Source organism: Lacerta agilis, chromosome 8 (assembly GCF_009819535.1).
Source record: "Lacerta agilis isolate rLacAgi1 chromosome 8, rLacAgi1.pri, whole genome shotgun sequence".
Lineage (NCBI taxonomy): Eukaryota > Metazoa > Chordata > Lepidosauria > Squamata > Lacertidae > Lacerta > Lacerta agilis.
In genome coordinates this window covers 49,192,169-49,203,369 of record NC_046319.1, presented here as the reverse complement: position 1 = coordinate 49,203,369, position 11,201 = coordinate 49,192,169, and positions in this window count along the sequence as shown.

The window sequence follows — 11,201 nt, the reverse complement described above, 5'->3', positions numbered from 1 at the left end:
AGCAGGATGTCTATGGACTTGTGAGAGTGTGTAGTATGTTCTGGGCTATGATTCTGAGGTCCCATCTGCACTATGCATTTAAAACAGCATCTTGCTACTTTAAATGGTCATGGCTTCCCAGAAAGAATTCTGGGAACTGTTGTGTGATAAGGGTGCTGGGAGTTGTTACGAAGAGCCCCCACCCCACCCCAGCTGCAATTCCCAGAGTTCCTTGGGGAGAGCAATTGATGTTTTTGAACCCACTCTGGAAACAGGAAATGGGAAATGTAATACAGGAGATCGGTATTTGAAGAAGTGTGCATGCACACGAAAGCTCATACCAATAACAAACTTCGTTGGTCTCTAAGGTGCTAATGGAAGTAATTTTTTTTTAATTTTGTTTCGACTATGGCAGACCAACACGGCTACCTACCTGTAACAAGTGTCGGAAGTCTCTCGTGCTAACCACGTGCTGGAGGAGCTGTCCAAAGAGTTGAGAGGCAAATAATGAATGACATCTCTCCTCGTGGCACCAAGCTTGGCTGCTGCTCCATAAGATGGGACAATCTGAACACTGAAAGTGGGCATTTGGAGAGGGCGGGAGTCTGCTAATTGCTCAAGAACTCCCAAATCAACTATGGGTGCTTCCAGGCAACAACCTGCTCATTCATTTGCTTGCTTTCCCCCCCACCACCACCATTCTTTTTATTGCTGTTCGTTTAGGAAAGCACACAGCTTTGCAACAACTTCACCTGAATTCGGCAGTACGCTTCTAGACTGTGGCTAACTCAATCAGGCGTTGGCAAATTCGGGTCTCACAATTATTGCAGGTTGGGAGATTTTGCACATTAAACCAATTCCCGCCCGCCACCCGCCCCCCAAGATCGAGAGTTTAGGGTTAAGGAAAAGTGCCGGGGAAATGCTCTTCCTCGCAAACAAATCAGTATAGTTCAATAAATAGCTAACCCCCCCCCCCCGGGGGGGTGAGTTTTACCAATAGCGGCTCAAAGCTCCCCCACCTTTTGGAGGAGCTGTCGCTTTAGCAAGCACAACCACCGAGCTCTCCGCCGCATCCCAGTTTCCTTATCTCCATCCGCTCTCCTCGGAGGTCGGTTTACGCCGCCTTGCAAGGAAGCTCACAGCCTGGCTTGCTTGGCCACGGGTAGCGCATCAGGGCTGCGCGCCGATGCCCTGAAAGAGCGGGCGCTCCTCCCGGTGCCCTTGCTAGATGCCTTGGGGCAGAGATATCGGAAAGCGCCGGGGACGCGTCCCGCAGGGCTAGGAGAGCTACGCAGCGGCGCCCACCCGGTCACAGAGGCAACGGCAGCCCAGCTGGAGAGGAGCGGAGAGGAGTCCCCTCCACCACCCGCTCTTCCCACCGCCGAGGCGAAGCTGGCAAGAGGCCGGGGAGGCGGTCTCTTCTTCCCGCCCCGGGGGCCGAGGCAGCTGGGAGCCCCCCGCCCCTCGCCCCTTCGCAGAGTCTCCGCCCCTCCTCCCCTCCCCTCCGACGGCCGGCCTCACTCCCTCCTTCCCGCGCTCAGCTCGGCCGGCGGAGCGGCGCTGAGGATGGGGCGGCGGGGCGCCTGCGGAGGCAGCAGCCAGGAGCCCCGCGGCAGGACAACGACGCTGCCGCTGCTGCTGAGGAGGCCGCTGCCGCCGCCTGGTGAAGCGGGGATGAGCTGAGCTGGGCCCGGTGTCGCCAGTCCGCCCTCCCGCTGCCGCTGAATCCCCCAAACGCCCACCATGGATGGGGCCCGCGGCAACCGCCGGCCGCAGAAGCAGGTAAGGGGCAGGACGACGAAGAGGAGGCCTGCGCGGGGCTTGGGCAGAGAGCAGCTCTTTCCGCTGCCTTTGTCTCTCCGGCCCTCTGGGGGAGTGGACCCGACCCGCAGCGCAGCCCAGTGGGGCGGACCGCCTGCCTGCCTGCCGCAGCGTCGCGAGGGGCTGCTGAGCTGTGGCAGAGGCCGAGGGAGGGCCCGGGCCGGGGGCTGCTGCTGCTGCCGATCGCTTCTCCTGCTCTGTGAGGCAAAGGGGCGCTCGCCGCTCGGTCGCCGCCGCGCTTTCAGGGGCTTTTCCTGCTCGGGAGGGCGCCGCCGCCTTGGGTTCTGCGCGCCCGGCTGCAGCCCAGCGGAGCTCTGCCGCTGCTGCCTGTGAGGGGTCCCAGGTCCCGACCTGGCTTTGCCGGGAGGCCGAGCCGAGCCGGGATCTCTATTCTTGCAGGGGGGCTGGGGATTATCTTGGGTCCCTTGCCTCTCCGACGCGGAGAGCCGGGTGGCTTGTGCCTCCGGCTCCTGGCTTGAAGAGGGGCTGCCTCCGGCCGGGCCTCTTGCCGGCTGCCCCCACGGAGTCTTCCTCAGCCCCGAAATCGGTAAAGTTCGGTCTGTAACTACCTTGCCACGGCTGTTCCCTCTGCATTCGGTTGCTTCTGGGCATGTGTAGAGTGGACTGCCTGCCGCAGCTAAGAGCAGTTAGAGGCAGCACCTCGTTGTTGTGCCCAAGAGTTTGAAAAGAGGTCGAATTGCCTCCTGATCACTTCAGTGGTAGAGAGTGCTGGAGTGGAAGACCCCGGGTCCAGTCCCAGAAGAGCTGCTGCCAGTCCGTGTAGGCAGTACAGGGCAAGATGGATCCGCAGTCTGATGGCAGCCTTCCCCAACTACCTGCCTTCCAGATGTTTTGGGCTGCGCTTGACCCCAGCATCCTACAGCTGTGCTGGGTGTGAGGAGTTTCAGTCAGAAACATCTGGAGGGCACCAGACTGGGGGTCCATCCACCCCACCTCATTCTCTGTTCCCAGCACTGGTCATCCAGAAGTCTCAAAGAGAAGCCCCACAAATGGGACATGATGGCAAAATTGCATGCCCCCAGCGCCTGCTGTCCAGAGGCAGACTGCCTCTGGATGTAGAGGTTGCATTAAACTGTGATGTTAGACAAACCTATAGAGGGAAGGCCTAAGTCAGTGGCAATGACTGCCCCTTGTGGTGAGGGGGTGCCCATAAGCTGATGGTTTGTTTTGCGTGACTGAATGGACTTCCATCCTTACTTAACAATCTGTGGTCAGTAAACTTCATTGCATGATCCTGAGGCCTAGTTTTTAAAAGAGCTCCGACTTCTTAACTGCGTCACGTCCTCCTTAACTGTGTGATGTCATCAGTCATATGTATCAAATTCTTGCATCTTGATACAGGGCACCACCAAAACCTGTGTTTCAGGTCAGCCTTGTAAATGAGCCCACAAAAGTCTCTAGCCTGCTAAGAGACTGCTAGCAGCCTGCCCTGGAGGATTCTCGGCTGTCTAGTAAGCAGACTGTGGGAAGAGGGAGGGAGAGATCATTCTGCTGCGGTAGCCATTGGGCCAACCTACTTGCTTTCTGTGCTGGTAGCCACAAGGGAATTGACCTTTCTTCACAGCTCCAGCACAGAAAGCAAGTGGGCTTTGATCTGCTCCTCCGCTAGCCTGTTGTTGTGTTTCTGTTTTGGCTTCCCTCTCCTCTGTGTCTACAACAAAAACCAAGCCATGCAGTGATCTCTCTGCCCACCAGCCCACACACTTGCCAACATGGAATTCCTTGTTGCCTATAGCGACTAGGCTTGCTATTTAAAGCTGGTTCCGATGGGTTTCTCTCTCCAGCATTTTGCACAGTGAAGACGGATGCAAAGAGTTGACACGGCTTCTCCCTGCAGTTTCTGCTCTCCAGCAGCCCTTTGCCATCATGGCCCTGGCTGGCTTCCATTTCCGGAGGTATTTAAATTGGTTGTCTTTATGCCTTTAGGAAATAACACTTCAAATGTCTTCATTTGCTGTTTGCAGTATGTACTTGTCTGCTCAGGGTTTGTGTCCCTTTTTGTTCTCATTCAGGCGCAATATGCTTTGCATTCCCCCCCCCCACCATTCTTATGACTTCCATAACCCCAGGCAGAGTTGCAGTTGACTGTCTGTCAGTAGATACAGTAGAATGGCAGCTTGTATATTTTTGAATTTGCACCTTCTTGTATTTAAACACTATTGCACAAATATTTCGTCGTCATTGTCCCAAAAAAGGCTTTGCATAAGTTAGTTAAAGACCAGTTAAAAAGTGAGTGGATGAAGCATATCTAGTCCATTTCATGATAATATTAATATAGACAAAATGCTTCATTATGCAGTATGCTGAACTCTTGTTCTTCTGTGATACATACTATCTAAGCCTCTACTATAGTCGTTTCAAAAGAACCTCCAAGTTTCCTTAATGGATTTTGATTCTTCCCTGTAACATCTCTTTTACAAATCCTTCATTGTTGAGTAATTCTCTGTCCTGAAATTAAATACAACTTGAGTAAGACTTTCTGGACATTCTTCCACTCACAGACATGTTGAATTTGATCATACTGTGCTTGCTGCTGTTCCCAGAAAGTTTTTCCTGTGCTGCCAGTTAACAGTTTCCTGCAGTGCTCCATGAGTCAGATTTTCTAAATGGAAATTGAGGGAAACCAAAGAAAGGGTTAATGAAATTAGGAGGGTCCAGGGGGAGTGGCCTGATATTTTCATAAAACATGTGGCTGGAAACTTTTAAATTAAAGCTCAGGTTTTTCCAGGATGCCAAATTCTGTGCCAGACAGCATGTTCTGTGACTGCCCAGGAGCTGTATTGGATAGCTCCCAATAAGATGGTTGGATGGGGGCAACTGCATCCTCACCTCTGAGCATAGTTTGTGTGATGCTTCTGTGATGGATGTGGGCCCAGAACAGAAGTGCTTGGTGAGGGAAACACTTTTGTGCCCATGAACTGCTTTCTAAACATCACAGTATAAAACATTCTTTTATTGACATATCTGCACTGTTGGCATAGCCTCCCACTTGTCTTGTTGGTGTGGCATGGTGTGCTTTGCAAAGAGTTGGGGGTCCAACATTGTCGAGTTTCTTGGACTGCAGGTTCAATGATTGGGCTGGAAAGGTTTTAATGAAAAAAAAAATATTAGCACCCAGTTGGTTCCCATCTTAGACTCAGGAGCCAGTTCAGACTTGCAGTTGAAAATAAGCAAGTTGATGAGCGCACTTGTTTTAGTTTGTGGGCAATGCAACACACATCATGTTACCAAAACCCCTGAAGTCACTGCATGATAAAAATCTGCAAGATCCCAAGCACAAAGTGTACATGGCGGAGTAACAAGTCTGGTTGTTTCTTTTAATTAAAGTCCTGGTTGAAGCCTACTGTTACAAAATGTAAAAGGCAAATACATTTTAGAGAGTGTGAGAAAAGTTACTGTGTAACATGCACACGAAAGCTCATACCAAGAACAAACTTAGTTGGTCTCTAAGGTGCTACTGTAAGGAATTTTTTTATTTTGTTTTGTGTAACACCAAGCTGGCTGTTGCTCCATCAATATAGACTGGCAGCCATGGGGGGGGTCATCTGGAGCCTGCTGTGCTCCTGACGATGCCAAGGGCTGCAAACCAATTTTGTTGTTGTTTCTAGAGCATCTGTGCACACTGCACCTCCTCTTGGATGATGGGGCCTGCCACTTTGACCCATACTTTTGCAACTGCTGAGCTTGACTGCTTTTGTATGCTTCATGTGGGGCTGCCCTTGATGATGACTTGGGAGATGCAAAATTCTGCAGCCCATCTGTTAAATGTCAGAGGGAAGAAGCAAGGAGCATATTTTCCTCCTTCAGTTCCAGAGGAGGGGTTGCCACCACAGCTCATTGGCCCAGTTCAAGGTGCTCGTGCTTAACCTGTAAAGATTCCCATAGTCTAGTACACAGATGCCTCTGACACAACTCATCTCTATTGCTTTGTTTACCCAACCAGAGCCTGCTTCATTGAGAGCATCTTTTGCTAGGACAGCACTCTCTCTCTCTCTGGAACTGAGGATTTGTTCTTCTTATAACTTGAAAGGACTGTTACAACTTTTCCTTGCCTGCTTCTAGCACAGCCAATCCCAGTCTGGTGCCCTTTGGATCTTTTGGACTACAACTCACATCAGTTCTCACCAGCACAGGTGTATGATGCTGGGGCGGATGGCAATTGTGGTCTAAAACATCTGGAGAGCACCAGATTGGGGAAGGCTGCTCTAGGATTTCTCCTTGGGAGTTTTTTTCTGAATGGCTGAGAACATCTTCTAGCTAAGGTTGGGTTTTTTTATTGTGGTTCATCAGTTGTTTGCAGTTGCCTTGAACCCATGTTAGAAAAGCAGCAAATACGTATTTTAAGATAAACAGTTAAAACCATTCGAGGATGGCTAAATTGGTAGATCCAGCCCCAAGGCAGTTTCACAGGCTAGCTGAGGTGCAGTAAAAGTTGGCCAAGGTTCTTACCTGAGTGGGGAAAAGAAAGGAGTTCAAAGCTTTTCCTCACTTTAATTGCCTCTTTATTTTCTATGTGACATCTAAATTGCAAATCTTACATCTGCACAGAGTGCAAGGGAGCCAATAGCAAAAGTGCAAAACGTACTTCTGGCCTTTGGAGCGTGGCCTGCAAACCAGAGGCCAGGTTCTTGAGAAGACAGTTAATGGCCAAATTCGCACTTGGTCTTTTCAGTAGGTGTTGCAGTTAAGAGGCCTCCTTGCCCTTTTATGTGTGAGAGAGACAGTGCTTCTAGGGGTACTGATGGACAAGTGTGTGATCTGCATTGCACTCAGATCTGTTTCTGTGCAGTGCTTTTGTAGGGAGCTGGATGGCACCAGAGCCATCTTGGTTAACTTCAGTGCAGCACAAGGTCATCGTTTTTAGCAGTAGATTCTTGTGGGGGTCTTTAGGTCTGACTGTATAGGTGCCTTTCCCCCCTACCCTTTTCTAGATCTGTGTGCCAGAGCTCCAGAGGAGGGGATAATGAAAATGTTAAAGGCTCACGCTGGACAGCAGCAGCGACACATTCCACCTGCATAAAGTACTTAAAACTGTACAATTGAATCTCTGTGCTGTGGTGCCCAGTGTGATATAGTGGGCAGTTAATTATAACTGCAACAGTTAACCTTGAAGGATAATCCAGTTGGACACTTCAACTCACTTTACAACAACAACAAAATCATAATCTAAAATGAGCTGGAGAAATCTATACTCAGGCAGTGTTACTATAGCCCAGATTTCTGAAACTTCTCAATATGTACGAAAATTCCGAGGCACCCACTCTCTATCCAGAAACCTTTTAAAAGGGTGACTTGTTGGTTTCATTGGCCCACACAGACCTAAGAGGAGGAGCCCTTTCAAGAGCACAGAGAACTGAGGGAATGGGGGGGGCACATGGGAAAGGTTCCTGCCCATTTAGCAGCCACTTTCCTTCAGGTACTGTGAGGTTTGCAGTTTTGCTATTCATGCAGCCTCTGTTCAGTCTCCTGATTTTCCTGTGGATAAAGCGTAGGCTCTTGGCTCTGTTTGGCTGCCACCGCCGCTGCCTCCTGCTCCTGTGAGCAGCCAAGACTTGTTCATCTACACAGGAGGATGTGGAGTTAGCCTGAATCATGTGGTCAGCCTGCAAAAGTGACTTCATTGGAAAGTTTAAATACCAACGGTTACTTCAAATCCCTTACTTGCATTGTAACTCCTGCCCCCAATCAGAGAGTGTTTTAAGTAAAGAGGGAGTTGAAAACATTACCAGAGTGTGATCCTCTCTTAGAATGACTCTGTTCCAATTCTAAAGTGACTTGGTGTATGAAGTTCCTTCTGGCCAGCACCACATCTCAATCTGTTTGCCAGTCCCCACTCACTCAGTGTAGGAACTCCATGGAAATGAAATGTCGGGGTTTATTTAAGCTTTAAGTTGTAAACCACCCTGTGATCTACAAATGAAGGGCAGTATTAAAAAAATTAATTACTCCTAATCCTAATAATACATTTTATTCTATAGCCCACCCTTTCTCTAAGAAGCTGAAAGTGAAGAACCTGCTTCCTTCCATCTCTTCCATTTTATCGTTGTGCCAATCTGCATATTGTATCGCATCCTATAAGAAGAGCCCTACAGCTGGATCCGACCAGAGGTCCTTCTAGGTCAGCTTCTCATTCCTCTTGGTAGAAGCTCTTTCTGACTGCCCCCCCCGCCTTGCCCTCTCTCTCCCTCCCTGGGCCAAAGCCTTGCCAAGCTGCTTTGGATTTATCTGTGGTTGGCTCAAATTCCCCCTCAATTGGCAGTTTCCTTTCCACCTGGTGGAGTCCGCAGGCTGATATCTGGCCAATGGAAGGGTTTCAACGGCTCCAGCAGAGCTGCTTCTTGCTGCAGTGCAGCACCATGAAAAGGAGGTGGGGTTCCTTCTCCTCTTCCTCCTCCTCCTCCTCCTCCTCCTCCTCCTCCTCCTCCCAGAAAGTGTGCCAGATGCATGCTCAAGTCTAGTGTTGCTTTTCTGCAGCAACTGTTATGAGAGAAAGGAGGACCCTCCTCTTAAGTGATGGCGCAATGGATTCAGCATGCAGCATGGGCCCTCTGGAGAAGGTGACTGTTTCCGCAGAAACTGTTATAGGCTGCCGGCCCTCCGTGCTCTTCCACCACCCCTTCCCTACCAGACTTCCAAGCTCAGTGCTTATATTGGGGAAACACATGTTTTCCGAATGAAAATGGAAGAAGGGCTTCCCTTTTGGCACCCAGCAAAATCATTTGGCCCTAAAGGAGCCATTCCCTCTCTGTTCTGGTTGGACAGAAGAAGGAAGTCCAGGGCGGTGAGGCCAGATCATCCAGTCTGCACAAGGTGACAGTTCATTCGCACCTAGTGTCCAGAATATGAAATGACAGGCAGGGCAAATTGATAATGAAGCAGCAGGCCCAGAAAGCATCAGATTGCATTTAAGAGCAAGTTTTAGCTCCCAGGATTCTTCATGAAAGTGATGGAGAAGAGCAGAAAAGTTGCATTGTGATCGCCATAAGCCTCTCCCATGCTGGAGGCTGGATTGAGCCTTCAGGAAGCAAAAGAACTAAGAGTACCCAGTGCAGCTGACTCTGGTCATCATCAGTCAACAGAACCCCTGCATCCCAGGGCAGGAAATGCCTGTAGTTGGTCTGATAAAGTGGCTGTTTAGAAGGCAGTAAGACCATGCCCAATTCTTCCTTTCCCTTTTTTGATGGCCACTTCCTTTCTTAGCCTCTTTTCTTTTGCTGCAGCTCTCATTTGAATGGAGGGCGACCCTGAGTGCATCTCTCTTGAAAACAGGCTCTGGCTCTGGGCTTATCTACACCTCCATTTTCCCCACTGCTTTCCCCCAGGAAAACACATGGTTTAGTGCTAGAATCTGAACAATGGGTGCATTCTTCTTGAATAATAATAAAATATAATAATTTATTATTTATACCCCGCCCATCTGGCTGGGTTTCCCCAGCCACTCTGGGCGGCTTCCAACCGAATATTAAAAACAATACAGCATCAAACATTAAAAACTCCGTAAACAAGGCCGCCTTCAGTTGTCTTCTAAAAGTAAAATAATTGCTTATTGCCTTGACATCTGATGGGAGGGCGTTCCACAGGGCAGGCACCACTACCGAGTAGGCCCTCTGCCTGGTTCCCTGTAGCCTCACTTCTCGCAGTGAGGGAACTGCCAGAAGGCCCTCGGCGCTGGACGATGGGGGTGGAGACGCTCCTTCAGGTATACAGGTATCTTGAAACTGTCGAGCTGTGAAAATCATGTCCACTGCCCCCCTAGAAGGTCGAAAACCATTTTGGGATTCAGGAAGGGTAGCCTTGGATATTGTTAGGAGATGGTTTGGTAAGATCCTTGCAAGATTTTTGCTGGCTGCAGCTAATAAAGAGATGCCTCGATAGTTTCCCCAATCAGTTCTATCACGTTTTTTAAAAAAAGAGATTGAGAATTTTGGTATCCCTAAAGTCTGCTGGGATCTCTTCTCTCTCCCAGATTTTTCTGATGAGCTTGTGAAGTTGTTGTGTAAGCTCAATTCCACCCACTTTGAAGACTACGGCAGGTATCCCATCATTTGTTGTTTTTCATTTGGTTAATGGTTTTGGAGATACTGCAAGCTCATCTCTAATTTGTTTTTGAGAATTTGTGGGAGGACCTCAGCAGCTATGGGGGAGTTGCAGCTAAGGAGATGCTGGCAGTGTTCTTTCCAGTGCAGTGTAATAGCTTCTTTATCTTTTAGAAGTGTGGTACCGTCTGCTGAGCGTAGGGGGCATATGCCGTGATTTACTGGCCCATAGAAGGTCTTTGTTGCCTTAAAGAAACTCTGTGATCATGAGTGTCAGCTAAGTGCTGGATCTCTTGAGCTTTTTTTTTAAATCCACCTCGTGTTCTTTACTTCTCTGGTTCTTCTTTGAATCTCAGCATTAGTGTTGGCCTAGGGTCCCCCCCCCCTTAATGGCACAGTTTCTATCTCTTTGCCAGATTTGAAAGGCCTTTCTTTTCTTGTCAGTAATGTGTTCAATCTCACTGTAATTCTTATCAAACCAGTTTCTTGGTTTGGTATCCAATAGTTTTTTCACAGGCTGCAATAATGGATTTTTTAGCTTGCTCCAGTGTTCCTCGATGTTATCGGGGATCTTCCTCGATATCAAAGTAGTTTCCTGGATCTTCCTCTATTCTCCGCCTGCTCCACTGAAAATAAGTTGAGTATTCGTAAAACAAACACAACACCTGTACAAAACATGCAAAAGGGATTCAGCTAATTTGGTTTTTCAGCTGACGCACCCTGCCAATGTTGCAAGATCCAGTTTTGCATTGTGTAGCCTAAGGCACTTTTCCAGTACTTCGGCATCTCCACTTTCACTGCTGTTAGCATCAAGTCTTTTTTAACTAGAGAACGTTGTTAATAGCAGATTGGGGTAATAAAATAAGAGTTGGAAGGGGCCTTGGAGGTCCTCTGGCCCATACCCCATGCTGTTTGCCAGATCTGCAATGCAGGATCCAGGTGAAGACTCCCTGGCAGGTGGCCCAGCCAGCCACAGAAAGCCGGTTCCCTTGTTGAAAAACCGTTTTTCGCATTAGCATAGCTGAAACCTGCTTCCATGCAATTTCTGCCACTTGGTTCTAGGCAACTCTCATGGCATCCCCACCCTCCTCGGAAACCCCTCTTTGCCAAGCTAACCATAGCCCAGCTCTTTCCACTGTTCCTCAGAGGGGTCCCTGGCTCCTGGTCTTCCTCTTCTCGACAAACTCTGTTTGGCCAACGCCCTCCTTTTAAAAATTCATTTCAAGTTTTTCTTTTTTGATGTTTTGTACAGGTAACCCTTTGGGTGCTGGGGAGGGGGGTGCATTAAAAAAAAATGTTGAGGAGGGTGTGCACAGTCACTTGACCTGACTTCCAGAGCATCCT